The 16823-nt window shown below is 39.0% G+C and overlaps 1 protein-coding gene across 6 annotated transcripts in view; it reads left to right on the top strand.

Moving 5' to 3' along the window:
• The window catches only part of ESRRG (estrogen related receptor gamma), a 516894-nt gene that overhangs the window by 27713 nt on the left and 472358 nt on the right, over nucleotides 1–16823 (top strand). Inside the window, exon 1 of one of the 6 annotated variants that reach the window (XM_090048924.1) lies at nucleotides 8967–9074. The exons of the other annotated variants lie outside the window; for them this stretch is intronic. The gene's annotated coding sequence lies outside the window, so the exon portion shown is untranslated. Of the gene's footprint in view, nucleotides 1–8966; nucleotides 9075–16823 lie in introns of those variants that run through there. 6 annotated transcript variants of the gene reach the window in all.

Raw genomic sequence — 16823 nt, forward strand, 5'->3', positions numbered from 1 at the left:
AATCAGGAACTGATTTATGTGATTAAATTCTTGTTCCCTGTCTGTGAAGTATCATTGTAACCACTTTTTGTGTGTATGCTGGATTCTGACAGTTCTCCTTTAAGGGGACTTTCAGTTTCACATATGCAAAGGGCAGAGGAAGGTAAACATGGCTTTTAACGTGTTCGGTATCAGAAACATAGCAAATAAATCAATTACATTAACGGTGTTCAGTACCACACTTATTCTGCTCTATTTTTTTCAGAAATTAAAAGGTTACCACTAGAGCACTATATCCATATCTCCAACCTAGCACCACTTATTATTGCAACAGTATTTCAATATTAAGTGATGTTAAAGATATTTCATCTTTCATTTTGAATCCTGAATTTGAATCAGCATTAGAATGTCAGAGCTGCAAGATAAGGTATAACAAGCTAAGTAGACAGCTGAAGGGTTCCTGGTGAAGGTGTTGCTGAGAAGGATATCTTGGGCTGTTCTCGGTAACCTTGTTTACAGGGACATTTCAATTGCAACTAGAATTTCAGCAAGAGGCTGCCTAGACTAATGTCTGTGTGTTTGAAGTTGATCACGAGTATCTTTTTTCACTATAAACATACATGCCTTAGCAACACTCATGCAAACTTTTCTGGAAGGTTATGATGATTTTTTTTTTTGTCTACCAGAAAGACAGACCTTTGTGCTGGCATACAGTAGAAAAAATATTTATGAAATTATAGTTTGGTTTGGTTTGATGTGTCAGGCAGGAGCAATTCACTGGTCTTCTTAATGTCATGTGTATAGGCTTTGATTTATTTGACTTAAGTGTCATGATTTATTAATGCATATTACAGCATGCTAAAGTCAGTGTGAGGTAAAATTTGAAAAATGAATATATTATAACAGGTAACATTTATGCCTTGATTTGCTGAATTTTAGTCATTTTGTTTTAAAATAACATTTGGAGAACAATACAAATTTAGAGACTTGAACTAAAACATCAGAAGCTACATTAATGAAGAAAAATGCTGTTGAAATACTTTTGAATAATAAATAGGATATGGAATGGTCAACCACAAGATAAAAATTTTACACAGTGTTTTTATGACTCTAAATTGGCTGCATTGTAAACTAAGCTTACTACTCTATTAAGTCATTCTACTTTTCAATTATTTAACATATCTAGCCATGCAATTCAGTATGGACTTCATTGTGCATATAAGAACATTATATATAAAGTAGTCGTCACTTGTTAGTTTGTCCGGGTTTTGTGGTGGATCAGGGTTTAATTTTAACTGATCAGGACAAATATTACCAAGTATGCACAGAGCAAAATGATATGGAAATAGCCGCAGTCCTATGAAATGGGGATAGTTACAGCACTGAAATGTACCTAATACAATTTGAGATCCACTCGCTAAGAAACCTTGACAGTATCTGCCTTCCAGGTACTGTGCATTTGGAAATACTGTATCTCCATTTAAATGCAGATCTTCTGTTTTCTCCAGGGGGCAGTTGGTGAATCTTTCGATTGAACCACTGGTACTAGAAAAACTAACTGAAGATTTCCCCATGAACAAGAGAACCTTTCAAGTCTGCCTGTTTGAAATAATGATTATAAAATTTCCTAATATTGCAGTTTTATATTGATTTTAAATGCCTTTTCAAAAGTCAAACCAAAGGAATTGTGCCTTTTGCTCAGACAAAGCAGTTTTATGTTTTCACCTTTATTTAGGGGGCTTAGAAGATATAACCATTACAAATAAGTTCTTTGTTTTTACATTGGTATTGTGTTTGCATGTGAATTTCATCAAAGGGACAGAGCAGTCTTCCTCTGATTTGACCTAGATTCCTCCTGATTATTCCTATACTGCCAGTACCTTGCTATTTCCCACTGTGAAAATAGGTAAGCAACTGTTGATGCTATGTAGCTGGGGCTGCATGGGCAATGGGCATATACAGGCAGTTAACTCCCTCCATTCTTGAAGACTTCATTATTAGACCTGTGTGAAAAAATGTAGCTTGACTGAAAAAGGGATTCAGACAAATATTTTCTTTGCTTTCAGTTCATGGAGATTTGGGTTTTGGGGTCAAATAATTCAGCACAACCCAGTTGAACCTGGGAGATTTGGGGTTTTTTTGCATGTTGAAAACATGGGTTTTATATGCAAGGATAAATTGGACCATGTTTGCTTGAAACAGAGGCCTGCTTCTGCAGACCCTGGCCCTAGTTTTAGTATAGGGTGATATTTGCCTACGAAAGGGGTATCAAACTTGTCTGGGCCCCAGAGCTCCTATGGGCTGGATTAGTGTTGCTTGACTGGTTTGCATGCCAGAACAGACTGTTACCCCTAGCAGTTCTTGCAATGCTGGATCTAGCCCATGTGCTGCACACATGCTAGACCCTGGGGACTGGCACTGTGTGCATGCTGCCCATGACATGCAGGCTGGCCTTAGTGCTTAGGCAGCACAGAGGGTTGGTCCACAGCAACAGATGCAGCTTTGAACACCTTGTACCCCATGTAGTGCCCAGGGCAAGGGCCGGCACAGGCTGGAGGATACAGGTCAACAGGCCGGATCCAGCCTGTAGGCCTTATGTTTGAGATCCCTAGCCTATACTGGCTGTTGATGACAGATAAGTGTTCATCCACTAGAATTAATGATGAAACTTTGTGGACAGAGAAAGAAATTGGGAAAAACACCCTTGTTGTTTAGAGTTTGTAATGGAAAGTAAATTTAAATAACTTTCTTACACAAACATTCATATCTTGGTTACATGAATCTATCCTGACTCTCCTCTCATTTAACGCTGTCACTTGAGTGAGGTCAGTGGAATTACTCTTGATTGGCAAAAGTATGAGAGAGAGGAGAATCAAACTTAACACTTTCCCCTCAAGTATAGTTTGGGTCCTTGAAGAGGGTCCTTTCTTGAAAACCTGTTGTACGCCTATCTTGCTTGGATGGGTGTGTGTGTGTGTATCTGCATCTGCATAGAAACTGATACATATTTTTCAATAGAATATACTGAAATAGACATATATAGTTCAATAGAATAGGTGTGTGTGTATACACACACAGCCACAGAGTTCAACTATATGTGTGTGTGTATGTATATGTATGTGTGTATGTATATGTATGTATGTGTGTGTTTTATATATATATATATATATAAGAAAGTCACCCAAATATATATTTGGGTACAGACTCATATTAGAACCCAAACATGAGGGGAAAAAATGGAACTTCTCTCAAACAGCTTTTCTTAGGGGGAATCTAGTGGCAATTGCTTTGAAGCATGTGTAATTGATTACCATACATTTATTTTAAAAAGGAGACATAACAAGGAATCTAACATGATGTTTTGGAATATATCTTTTCTCCACAATGTTCTTGAGGGAAATGTAAGGTTGCAGGCATCATTTCATGCCCTGTATGTTTTTGAACATAAATCAAAGAAATTGTTGGAGAGTTATAGATGTTCATAGCAACTATAGCTATAATAAACACATGCAGTATATATTTTCTAAGCTATTTTGTAGGGGCAAAAAGCTGAAGCCGGCATTCTGTATGAACAATTCAACTTAATCAATGAAAATTTATTTCCTAGTTAGTGTGAATTACCAGTGTAGCATGGAGTCATACACCTTGGTTTAAGTTCATCTGATCTGAAGCCGTGGTTAAAACTGGGAAAGAATTTAAATTAGATTTAGACACCCAGAATGAGTTATCCCAGATGTCACAATTATAGTGATGGCTGTACGGTAGTATTTATATCTCTATTATCAGCTGTATCTATCAAATTATTTATGTGTATATTGAATTCAAATGGTGCTGGCATTTTACATACATAAATAAATAAATAAATAAATAAGCAAACACTGATTTTTACACATGCCACAGAAAGTGAGGGTAATAAATAAATGGGGAAGGTGGAACACTGAAGCTAGGTACAGATGTTCAGAAGTCCCAAAACAGAATTGATCTAAGTTACATGGTTTTTTGAAAGTGCCCTGGTTAGATAGGCAGTGAACAGAACATACATCCTGCCTTTGGTGGTGGGGAAGGAGGGGCCAAGGCCAGCAGGCAGGGACCACTCCTGCATGCCTCTCAGCAGGCCCCACAAGCTGGCAGAGACTACTGAGAGCAGCTAAACACCCAGGCCACCCCTGATTGCCTGCTGGGCATGGACAAGCGTGCCTCCAACTCTGCCTACTGCAGCTTGGCTGCTCAGTGCCTCCCCTTCTCCCCACCCTAGAACTCCAGGACCCTGTAGCTGCGGGCTAAAATACCTTTGCAGCACCCCAGGGACTCATGTCCCAGGTACCTGCCAGCAGTGGCCAGTCTAGCAGGTCACAGGGTTGCCTCCATGCAGGCCCAGTCCCAGTGGTCTGGCCCTTTCCATCCTAACTCACCAGAGGCAAGCCGCCCACATTGGCTCCTGCTTGGGGAGGTCCATGCTAGGGTCTGGCTGGCAGGGTGTCTGACTCTAGCAACTGAGATGTGATGTGCAGGTTCGTGGGGTTGTGCCAATGCACTGGAGCATGGGGGTCCCTGGCTGGGTGTTGTGAGGTTGCCAGGCCCATGTCCATGGAGCTATGCCTGAGCACAGGGGCCTGGGGGTCCTTGGCTGGGTTTGTGGGACTGTGCTTGAGCATGGGGTTATGGGGAATCCCTGGCTGGGCATGTAGTAGCCAGGGCCAAGCTCTGTGGGGCTGTGCCTAAGCACAGGGCCTCTCCTGGGCTCCATGTCAGGTCTGTGTGTACATTATATGGTGCTTTGTGACAGGGCAGGGGCCCAGCCCAGGGACTTTTGTGCCCAGTTGCTGGTGTTCATGCAGGGGGGGCAGACACCTCTTTCCTCCCCATGCCCCCATCTGCCTGCAGCCAGCAGATAGTTGTAGGCTGGAGGGGAGCGGGGCTGGGGAGAGGAGCTCTGCTTAGGGAGAGCTTGGGGTTGGGGCCTGTTTGGTGGCCGACTGGAGCAGCTAAGGGTGGGTTGAGTGCTAGCGTGCCTTCTTGTGAGGGGTGTAGCAGGGTGCCCCAAAGAAGGCTGGGATGCTGGCAGACAGTGGCCTGACTCGAATCGATAGGGGATCTGGTACAGGAGTTCGATTCACTGGTGTAATCTAAATGGATTAGATTAGAGTGCACATCGATCCAGGTCTGCCTTAGAAAAGAAATATATATATAAAAAGAGATCCCTAAAAATCACAAGAGTTTTTTTTATTGGCCTTCTGTTTTTCCAGAGAGTTTAGGGAATGTTTTTAACCTTTTCTTTCCAGCTGGAAGGGCTAACACCTTATTTTTTTTAGATGATGGGTGAAATTCTCAATTAATCTCTTGACTCCAGGAGCTGAGGCTTTCAAAAAACAATCAGTATTGCAAAATTTATGATAAAATCATGAGAACTAGTACTATGGTTTAAGTACTGGTAGTATTGAGTCCTTTGTGATTTGTAGGTTAGGATTTTTTTTTTTAATAACAGTTATTAAGGATGTTTCTGCAATTTGTATCTAAAATAAATGAGATTTATAAACAGTTAACAATAAGGGATTTAGAAATAGAGTTGTAGCTTTTACTTTTGGCCCGGTTTAGTCTGGCCTTCCCATATATTATACAATTAAGTCAGCCCTTTCCAAACCTGAACCCATAGAATTATTTTGGTCCATATACCTTTTTCCTACCCCACTTCTACACAATACATTTAATTCCTGTACCCTCTTTCACTTCATTTAGCCCTAGCCCTCCCTGACTGCAGGATTTCACTGCCTGGAGTGAGCTGCTTGCTGCTGCTGCTATTCTGGCCCTTACAACTCCCCCAACACTCTTTTGCTCCTAAAAAACTAAGAGTCAGAAACACTGAATTCCTTATGAGCAAGCAGATGTCAGAAGAAGCAAGCTGGACACATATACTGAAGTGTGAGGAAGGAAAGAGTATGTGAGTAACTTTGTGGCGCATGGGCTTTTCCTTTCTGCCAAAAAAAAAATGTTGGGTCTTACAGTCCTTTCCTGCTCCTTGAAGGACAGAAGGAAAACCTAGGGAGGATTTCCCAGAACTGTTGGAGAAGGTCTCCTTCTCTTACCTACAGGCTGCTACCCAGATGCTGCATCCGGTCTTGTGAGGACATTTCCTAAAAAAGTAACGTTGAGACACAGAGGAAGAACCAATGTTAATACAGATGGTTTCAGACACTATGGTAAACTGGACAGGTCTGGGGGAAGAAACATTTTCCAGGCCTATTATGTTGGGTACTTGGGTTCTAGGGTAGCTCAGGTTGTGCTGTTGTATAAAAGGAGTGCTGAAGGAGAATCACTGCATGTAGGAACCTGCATGTACAGAGTATAAAGGGAGAAGGGATTATGATAATCCTGACTGGAGATTTTTGCAGCCCTAAGAAACCCCAACTTTGTTGTGTGGATTTTTCCACTCACCAACTTTAGAGCAAGACAGCTTCTTAAATCTGGAATACTGGGCTTCATATCTGATTCAAGGGTGTCAGTTTTTGGCTGGGGATTGGCTTGCTGCACAGGCAGGCTTTTGGACAGTAATTTTAATTCACTGGAAGTCTTTATCTCCACTGAGACTTTGCTATTATTTATAATTTGTTATTAATATAGTGTGTTCAGGTCCCAACTGAAAAGAGGGCCCTGCTAAAGCAGGCACTGTGCACAAGCATAAAGAGGAGATTAAATCCTTTCCTGAAGGGATTGCAGTCAAGTCAAAATACAGTAGATTGAATAGACAAAGGGTGGGAGAAAGTCCTAGGGCTTGAAAAGACTGGAGACTAAAGTAGACAGAGAATTTACCCAAGGTCGTGAGAGATGACCATGCTGAACTCAGCAGTTTCTAAGTTTTTAATCTGTGTCCTTTATCTCAAAAGTTATCCCTATTTTACAAATGGAGAAACTGACATGCTTAGGCCTTGCTCTTGCTCTCATTGTAGCCGTCAGACTACCCCAGTAACTTGCATGGTGCAGAATCAGTCACTAAAGGGAAAATGGTTTTGTTCAAGGTCATGCAGCATGTCAGAGGCAGTCAGGAATAGAGCCCTTGTCTCCTGACTCCAGAGCTCTTGATTAACTAAGTCACACTGCCTCTTTAAATGAAAAAAGATATATATATGTTTCACCATTCAGCAGGACCTGTGGGGAAGTGGGGAAGGAAGGGGGATAGTCAGGGGACTCTTGCAAGGAGACTCTGGACAAGCTGAAGCTATTTGGGATGGGGTTGGTTGGAGATGATGTCTATGTTGGATGTTAAAAAAATTATCTTGATATAAGCTGCCCCTATTATTATTTGTGTTTGGGTCATATGCCCACTTTTCTGAATAATCAAACTAATTGAAAAATGTAAAGAACAACTGCCCCCCCAAACACTATGATTTTTCAGACGCGCTGAATACCTCTAAAATCAGATTATTATCATTATTATCAACATGATTATACCCCTATTCCTATTAAGCCTCTCTATCTCTTGTATGTGTATAATATGTACATGCTTGTACATTTATTGTGCATGTATATGCACACACAGACACATATATATAATCTCAGTTATTTTGCTGTTTTGAATTTGTGTACATGCCCTTTTGTTGCACTGTTAGTTCTGGGTTTTGCCCTTTGGACCAAAGTTCACAATATTAGCAAAATAGTATGCAATATACTGCTGGCTGGAATGGTCAGAGTGCCTAAGGGGAAAAAGATGGGTGTTGAATAATCTAAGTGATCATGAACTATCTTGCAAAACCTCATCACAAAATACATAACAATTGTTGCTAACCAGACTCTAATACTGTGTGTTTTAAAACTGCACCTGCCTACATTTGCTTTTGAACTTTGTGTTTGTAACCCAGGTAAGAGAAAATGACCTTTTCTGTAAAGACACCATGCTGTTCGGTTGCCTTTGAAATGTGATGTAAACATTTTTCTTACATTTCTGAACAATGTTAAGGGCTAAATATAGCATAAAAAACATGATTGATGATTAAAAAAAATTATTACTTCCTAAAGGTGGATCCATTTGGGTTACTGCTCCTAAATGTAGGAATCAGTATAGTTCTGGTGAGCAGGTTCAATATGTTGTTACTGTGGTTTCATTAGATTACTTGAACATGGGTAAGGCCCACATCCAGTTTAGGAGTTTCCTACTTCCCAAAAGTTTTGGAGTGTTTGTATTTGAGGCTTAGGTGAAAACTGATATCAAGTAGGGATTGGTTTTGCAATTTGTTTCTGGATCATAATTCCAAATCATTACAGTGTTTTGGGGTGTTGGAATTTAGGGACTATGTCAGGCTGTTTCGCGTAGGACATGGCGGGGGTGGATGGAAAGGAGACAAATATCCCACTCATGAATTTTTCTGTATATCAGAATCAGAAAGAATAACTAGGAAGAGTGTGACAGATGATACGGGGTTGTGGGGGGCAGAATGAATTCAGGGCAAATCCAGAATGTGTACTGCACCTGTTATAATAGGTCCAACACATGCCTTGGGGTGCAGTGAACATCTTATCATCTGCAAAAACTGCAGTCAAGACAAAAACAAAATATACTGGGCGTATTCTGCAGTTTTTACTCAATCCTGACACATGTACAATTCCCTTTGAAGTGAATGGGAGTTTTGCTTCTATCAGAGCTGACTAAGGACTTCAGGATTTCAGCTCATTGTTAGAAAAATTACACGGTAAATATACAATTTTAAAAGTCCTCCTGGACATATGTAGCAAGCCCACTTATTTGAATTGTGTGAAGTTGTCAAAGGTTGCTTTGCTCTCCAGAGCCTGGCACTAGCTCCACTGAAATGTGATGCCATTGGTTTTCAGTAAAGGTTTCTTTCTGCAGGGCTGCAAACAGAGATCAGCTGCTACTGTGTATACACAAGTAGGGAGCAAATCAACCAGCACATTTAAGCAGCCTTTTTAACCCTGAGACTTTCCAAGATTTCTTCTTCACACGGGAAGTTTCCTTTATATTGTCAGATTTAGCGCTTGGCTCATGTAATCAGATCAGAGCTAGGATCATTGCTGCACAGTAGAAAGACTTCCTTAAGACATTTGTCCTTGAAACTGCACCAAACTCTTGGAAGAACCCAGAACCTGTAAGTATGTATGATTTAGGCAACAATAGCACAGTGCAAAGCTGCAATCAACCATTATACAATATCCGATTAGCAGTGCAGTGGGGATTTTTTTTATATGTTATGTTACATTCATTTTCAATTCGTTCTGAGGAAACAAATCAATTCGGGCTTCTGATACAGTGACTTTGCAGTAGATGAGCTAGTAATATGTTTGATTTAACTATTTGTTGTTCTCATGTAGCTGGTGGGACAGTTATTATAGCCATCAAACTATTGAGAACTTTTCTTATATTATTAGACATTATAAATGTTTATATCCATGTTGTAAATAAGTTTTCTTTTTGTTTCTTTTTTTGGCAACCCCACCCCAGAACAAGCAATAAATAGCAAGGCAAATAGAATTAGTTTGTGTCATCCTTAAGTAGCAATGTGACCTATTAGTTTGCAGGCTTAATTTACTGCTAAATGACATTGGACTGTTGTTTTGTCTTAATTGTATTCTACTCAATGCTGTCTATTTTGTGCTTTACTGTCTTGTATGTGTGTAAGTTACTTTGCTGGGACTGCAGTCTGGTTAAACCTGTATTTTAGAACTATTTCTATTCTAAACACATTCCTACTAAAATAAGTGCTCAAGATTAAAAAAGAATATGGGGGGAAAAAGCTTTAAAAAGGATAGTTTTATTAGCTTTGAAGGCTGAACGTAAGATGTAGACTACATAGCTTAAGTCCCCCATGCACTAAGTCAGATCTCAACACAGCCACTTTTGCAACTACGACTTACAGAAGCCTTGAGCTCCCTTTATATAAATTTTTAATATGCAACAATACTTATGTTTATAAGATTAATTTCTCCCAGGTTAGCCTGATTGATAGCTGGATTGTGGTTTCTTAAGAGCTTTCTCCAAGAAACCCACAGAAGAGCTGCATTCCATTTAACCAGTGAATGTAAAAACTGGTAACCATGGATTCAGGCACCACTAACTGCCGAGTGCAATGACTTGTTGTAAACAATACAAATGAGCCAGGATAGCAGAAGCAACCAGACATGAAATGATTTTAATAGAAATTACGGTAAAGGTCATGTGATACTATATCAGCTTGTATTCAGTATTAAAGGGAAAGTATTTCAGTTTTTCAGGTTCAGCTTAAATTGGACATTTCTACCAGCTTCACTGTTGCACCAGGTCCGCTGAAGGGAAAAAAAATCACAGGAAATGTTTCTGTTTAATTGCATGTTACAGATGTAGGCTCGGATCCTGAAATCATTTATGCACATGCTCACCTCATACGAGCAGTCCATTAAACTAAAATCAATGGGGTTGTTTGTGAGCTTAAAATTAAGCACATGCATAAGCATTTGTAGGATCAGGAGTTTACTGGGTAAGTCCCTGTGAAATGCATTTGTGTATTGTAAAGAATAGTAAACCACTGCTATATTTGACAAGAATAACAGGTTATATCTGTCACTTAGGTTTTAAGTGTTATGACTTTCATGTCTTATCCGCCCTTCCCAAAACATGGCTTTAATTTATAGCCATGTAAATTTATAAACCATGAGTGCAGCTATTATAATACAGTATGATGATATGCACATGTAGGTCTCATGAGTAGTTGTGTGCCCTACCAAGAATTTCCATCCTACAAAATCTTTGCCGGCTCCTGGCTGTCACATGCCTGTCACTCATAAATTCTAACCACAACCATGTCCTTTTCCAGGTATGTATATGTATACACATGTAGATGGATGTCTGTTTAGTCACTTCCCCCTCCAAATCAATCTCTCCTCAAAGCCTCTTATAGTCAGCTTTTATTTCTTCTTTAATCTAAATGTCTGCTTTTCATTTCTGTGCTAACTACATAGATTTTGTAGAAGAGAGTAAGCAACAATAGTTACAAAGAGAGCTAGCTAAAAGTTAATGTAATATAACAACTTAAAGGAATATAAAACTAGGTTCACATCTCCAGCATCCCTGGAAAACCTCTTCCTGGGTTTAACCTTTTAAATACTTTCCTGGTGATGTTCTCATCCCTCTGTACACTTCCTTATGACCAGTTGCATTTACTTGTCAGGTCATTATATTATCTGGCAGCATTAGATAATAAGCTTTCTGGGCAGGGCCTTTACTTATTGTTTTAGAGTAAAGCACCATGCACCTTCATTGTTATATCTGTAATGATAATTAATATGGTTATATAGATTTCAGCCAGAACACGTTTTGTGTTAGTTAGCTTCAGCTTGTTGGAATTGAGCAGCATATGTCTGGCATGTATGAGTGCAATTAAAATAACTGCATATAGGGATACATCTGGCTTACTTTACTTTCATGTGGCTTATGTGAGTAAGGAGAGCAGGATTTAGCCCATGTGAATAATGAGAGGCTACTTATGACAAATGGACAGAGTTATTCTGACTTCTGTTGAAAAGGAGTATATTTGAAAAGCTAGTAAGGAGCTCTTTAATATGTCATAAAAATCTGCCAAAAGCAACAAAGCACTTCATCATTGTTTGAATTGTGTTAAGTGTTAAGAAGATTTCAGTAGTGCACAGATGCAGAGTAAACACACATTTTTGAGGCAGGATAGGATGTTACAAGTATCAGGTTGTCGTATTGCTCCTTAAAGAGGTGGAGGACTAAACAGTGAAGATACCAACTTCCTGGCATCCCAAAATCTAAATTAAATGTTAAGGGGGGAAAATCGACACTCATACCCAAATGAATTGGGATGGCTTCCTTAAGTGTGTTAATTATGAAGAGTTAGTAATCTTTGTACATAATTAAAACAGGTAAAAAGTTCATGTTACTGGCCCCAGCAGAAATGATATTTTGAGTCTATCACACAGGTTTCAGTTTGGAAGAAAACACAGAATTCAGGAGCAGCAACATTCAAAATGGCTTTAGCAGTCTGTCAAGATGGTGGAAATAGGTTTATTTTCTTGCAAATGGTTATCTTTGCTATCTGTCCAAGATCCCACTTTTTTGTTACCATGACACATTTTGAATTTTCAAGCTACAACGTCTAGAAGTTAAATAATGGAATGACAGAACACTTCTCTCCATATACTGAATTGGAGAATTAATATTTTCAGTCCTGAGTTTCAGCATGGTGAGGGAGAGGTCTGTTTTAAGATAAAGTTACCTGAAAATCTTTTTACATACTTAAGACTAATATATTCAGATACATTATGCTTGATGAAATCTCGGTGCCCATGTTTTGTCAAGCCATATAACATCAGCTAGAGCATGCTTTGGTAAGAATAATCAATGGTTGCTATTAAATATGAATAATATCATTTATGACAGTATTTCTTCTTGCAAATATCCCTACAGCTAATCTCTTATAATAAAAAGACTCAAACCCATAGGGATTGGAATTATAATCTAATTGGTTTTCCTTTTAACAACAAAGTACATTTTAGTGCAGTGCTGGGTTTGTTTGGTTTTTTTTCCTTTTCCTTTGGGAAATTATCAGATTGGCCACCCTGGTAACTATTCCAGGTTGTATAAAGGCAAGCTGCCTCTTATTAAGTCAGTCCCAGTGTGAAGGTACCCCTAGTAGGAATGTGAAGGGAGTAATTCAGGATCCCAGACCATTCAGTTCTGCATCTCCCTCTGGACACCCAAGGGCGAGTGCAAAATACTGAACTATGTTTTGTTGTCTCTTGTCAAATGGTTGCTAACAGGAACTAAAACTGGAACTGGGCCAAAACCACTGATTCATCTTACATGGGCCATTCTGAAATAGCCAACCACCATATATTTATGAATATACCTCTTTAAATTCCTACATATTTTTTTCAAACATTCTGTACTTAATGCAGTATTTATAGATCTGATCTCTTCTGGAAAGCTCCTACTGGGCATTGGGTAGGGCCTGTAATGACTGCAATTGTCTTTGATTTCTCTTTGCCTTTCATATGTACTTCTTTTTCAGGAGCTGTGAAAGGTGTTGCGAAGTTCTCCAAGACAACAAAATTGTCTCGTGGCCTCAAGTGAGAGTTCTAGTCAGAGCCAACCAGATTAACTATAACTTTCCGGGACTTCAGCATATCTCTTTCATAATGCTGAAATACCCTTACATTATTTGTCTGTACCAAATAAGATTCCGGTGTATGTTAATTTAGTTTTAACAGTGTCAGACTGCCATTGAGCATCAGTCTTATGACCTTAAGCAGCCATTAGGGCATCTCATTTGGGCACCCCAAATCACCTGTGACTTTTAAAGATCTCAGTCTGAAGCTTATCCTGGGCTCTAGCTGGACTGCTGGTTTTGACAGTTGCTTTGCGAAGGCAGAATCAAAAGCAAATGACCACTCATTAGTGTAGCTGTGTAGGTGATCTTATGCTGTCACTTAGTTTTTATTTTTGCTTGAGCCATTTCAAGTGTTCTAGCAATGTCTGCTTTTTTTTTACAACCAACTTTGTTCCTGGATTTTTTTAGCTTCTTCTCGACTTTTGTTCAAAAAGTCCCTAAAGTTTTCTTATACTAAATTGAGGCACCATTATCAGTACACAGTGGGCGTGTCTACATGAGATGCCTTGTTGCTGTAGTGACAAGCTATAGCAATATAGCTCATCATTTTGACGTAGCTTCAGTGGGCATGACCCATGATGCCAACAAGCTACTGCACAGTAGCTCATTGCTACTGCACTGTAGGGTTAGAAATGACCTGTGTGCTGCTGAGACTGCACAGTAACAGTGGTTACTGCATAGTCGTTTAGTACTTGCTTTATTAAGTACTAAATGACTGCAGTACACAGTACCAGCTGCGCAGTTGGGGGCATGTGTAGACACATGTCCAGTTTGAAACAGTTTAAACGGGTACACTTGGACCTTTCATGTTAGAGCACATTACGTTTCATCGTTTAGGTTTTTTGGGATGCAATTCATGAAACAGACTGCAGTATGCCCTTACGTTTTCTTCCTCTTCAAATGACAAATTTACCCAAATGTTGTAAAAGTCTCTGCCTTTCTTTCCATTCCAGATTAGCAGATAACCATCATTTTGCTTTTTCATATCTTTATATCAAGTAATTCTCATTTTCCCATTCCTCAGGAAAGTTCCTGCTTTTCTAGTGCATCTTAGATAACATGGTTGCATTTACAAGACTTCTGACATCAAACTGTAATTTTTGCTTTTTGTGTATAATCCTGTAAAAAGTAGTACAGAATTTATGGAATGAGTCCATCTTTATTATTTATTATTGGTGTTGGAGTAGAAAACGTATGAGCTATACAGGCACACAGTCATTGCATTTATGAGCTTGCAACAATAGAAAAGTTCATCCAGAAAAACTCTTACATAGTAAACACATTTTAAATGTGTTAGAACAACAGCTTCTGAAAAGAATTGTATCACAACTGACAGACATTTCGTTCAAGGTGGACCTACGTATGTATTTAGTTAAACAAAACATAAGTAAGCACATTGTCTGCAGTAGTACTATCTAATGACTCCTAATAATATTACTTATTTCTTTTATGAACCAATCTTTTCAGAGAGATCAGTTATTTTATGGAATAGTGTATATAACATAAACATTTAGATTTCAATCCAGTAACGTTGTTTTACAAAATAGCATCACTATTATTGTTTGTTTTGGCATTTTAAGACTATGAAAATTGACACAGAAGCTGAAAGAGACTTTGCGATTTTGACTGTACTTTAAATTAAAACTAGATTATGGCAGCCTAAGGGCAAATATCCATGGAAAGTCTGTTGGAATGGTGTAGAGTAGGAGATGCCCATTCTCAGCATAATTTTAACAAATCATTTCTTTTGTTTGCTTAACATCCACCATAATGGACTTCTGTGTTAGAAGGATATTCCCTGAAGACGTTACATTTTACATTTAGGGGCAGATTCATGAGCACATTGAATAGAATATGATTGGTTGCTTAAGAGTCTTGTTCCTGGCCAATGCCTACAAAGATCAGGATGTTGCTTTTAGAATGTCAAACTAATGGTTAATGAGTATACGGTTAATATATAGAGGCAATAGTAAATGCTTGCTGGTCAGCAGATATTTTGTCCTGGTGGCTCCCAGAGCACTTACTGTTCCAGGTTTACTAAACCCTATATGCAGCACTTCTGTTCTTTGGGTTACTCATTGAGCTTTTAATAGTCAACTTAATTTTAGTTAAGGTTCAGTTTAGTAACTCTAGCAATTAGCAGAAAATATTGTTGGTATTCAACTGGTGAACCGTATTACATGTGATAGGCGTAAGCACAGTGTACTAGGAGGTAAAAGATAAAAGATCAATTCTTATGGATCCTATAGTTGCAAGCTTTTAACGATAAATTACGGAAACTTTGTAATTATTGTGGGTAATCTTGCAGAAAATTGAATCTTGAGCATGTATGAGGAAGTTTGGTCTCCTTTGCTCACCATAGCTTTGTAGTGTTAAAGCAGCTCTCTGTACTGTTGGCTCCTTGGTTACCTGTCAGGCTTTGTGTTTCACTTCACTGCAGGTAAAATGCTGTTTCTAAGATTGGATAAATCCCTGGCAAAAGCAAGAGGTCTTATTTTTCAGGCATGTTGCTGAGACATCTAGTTCTTTCTTTCTCTGTCTCTTTGAAAGCCGCTTTGGAACATGCTGAAGTGTACGAGGTAAGAAGGAAAGTCTGTTGTTTGACTCTCTTCGACAATTTATTTTTTTGACTGTTTCATGGTTTAAACTTCCTGGTGAAGTACAAAAAAAAAGACGACTCCAACAAGACTTTTTGTCTTGCTTAAATAATGTCCAGTTTAATTGCAGAGGGCCTGTTTGTACCCACAGGAGAAAACACTAGGGTTTATAAGTATGATCAGGACCTCATAAAAAGACACAGGCAAGGGGGTGTTCATTTGATGTGGTTTGGTTGGGTTTGGTTCTTTTTATCAAGTGAACATTTTAAAGTATTTGTAACAGATATCTGACTGATGCTCATGAAGCATGAAAACTGCTATCACTACACAGGGCAGATAATACAAGGTTGGGTGCATTGCAGACTTCCCACGTTGTCCATTATGTCCTGTCTACACTTGTCTATATCTAGGTCCCTAAAAGAGCAGCCCATGTAATGGACCTAGTGGGAGTTCTCGCATAGACAAAGCACAGAGGTAGCAGGCATTTTTAACACAGTCATCTCTAAACTTTCTCAGGGGTAAATGACACTGTGTTGAAAGTGCCAGCAGCCATGGAAGTCTTGTGCACGTGATTGTGACAATAGCTATGTCTGCACTGGTTTTAACAGTGAGGAGAATTTTTTGACAGAAAAAGTAGAGGAAACAGGGCCAGCTGAGGTAGTTTACTCCACAGAGTTAACTGTGAACTTATATACCAGTGGTTCTCCACCTTTTTAGACTCAAGGCACCCACTGGAAAATGCCAACTCTTAGTTTTCACTAGGTTTTTGACTCAAAAAACCCAGTCATTGATTTTCCATTACAAAGATGTCAGAAAGATCATAGTAAGTCAAAATGCTTTTAACACTGTGGATGCCTATTTAAAATCTCTGAGTTTATCTTGTGAATCATGTTTATACATCTAATAGTGCTGATATTGCCTAGGACCTTTGAAAGGGTAACAGGCCATCCCAGCATGCCCAGACATCTTGGTTGAGAATCACTGACATTGACTAATGTGTTCCCTAGTTTTAGGATATTTTGTTGGAGGATATTGTCATGTGTGTGGATGCTTGTGAGGCAGATCATGTTTTAGATGTTTGCTGAATCATATGGGGTGATATCCTGGCTCTATTAAAATCAATGGGAAATTTGGA

Source organism: Crocodylus siamensis, chromosome 1, assembly GCF_052110815.1.
Source record: "Crocodylus siamensis isolate JL-2025a chromosome 1, ASM5211081v1, whole genome shotgun sequence".
Lineage (NCBI taxonomy): Eukaryota > Metazoa > Chordata > Crocodylia > Crocodylidae > Crocodylus > Crocodylus siamensis.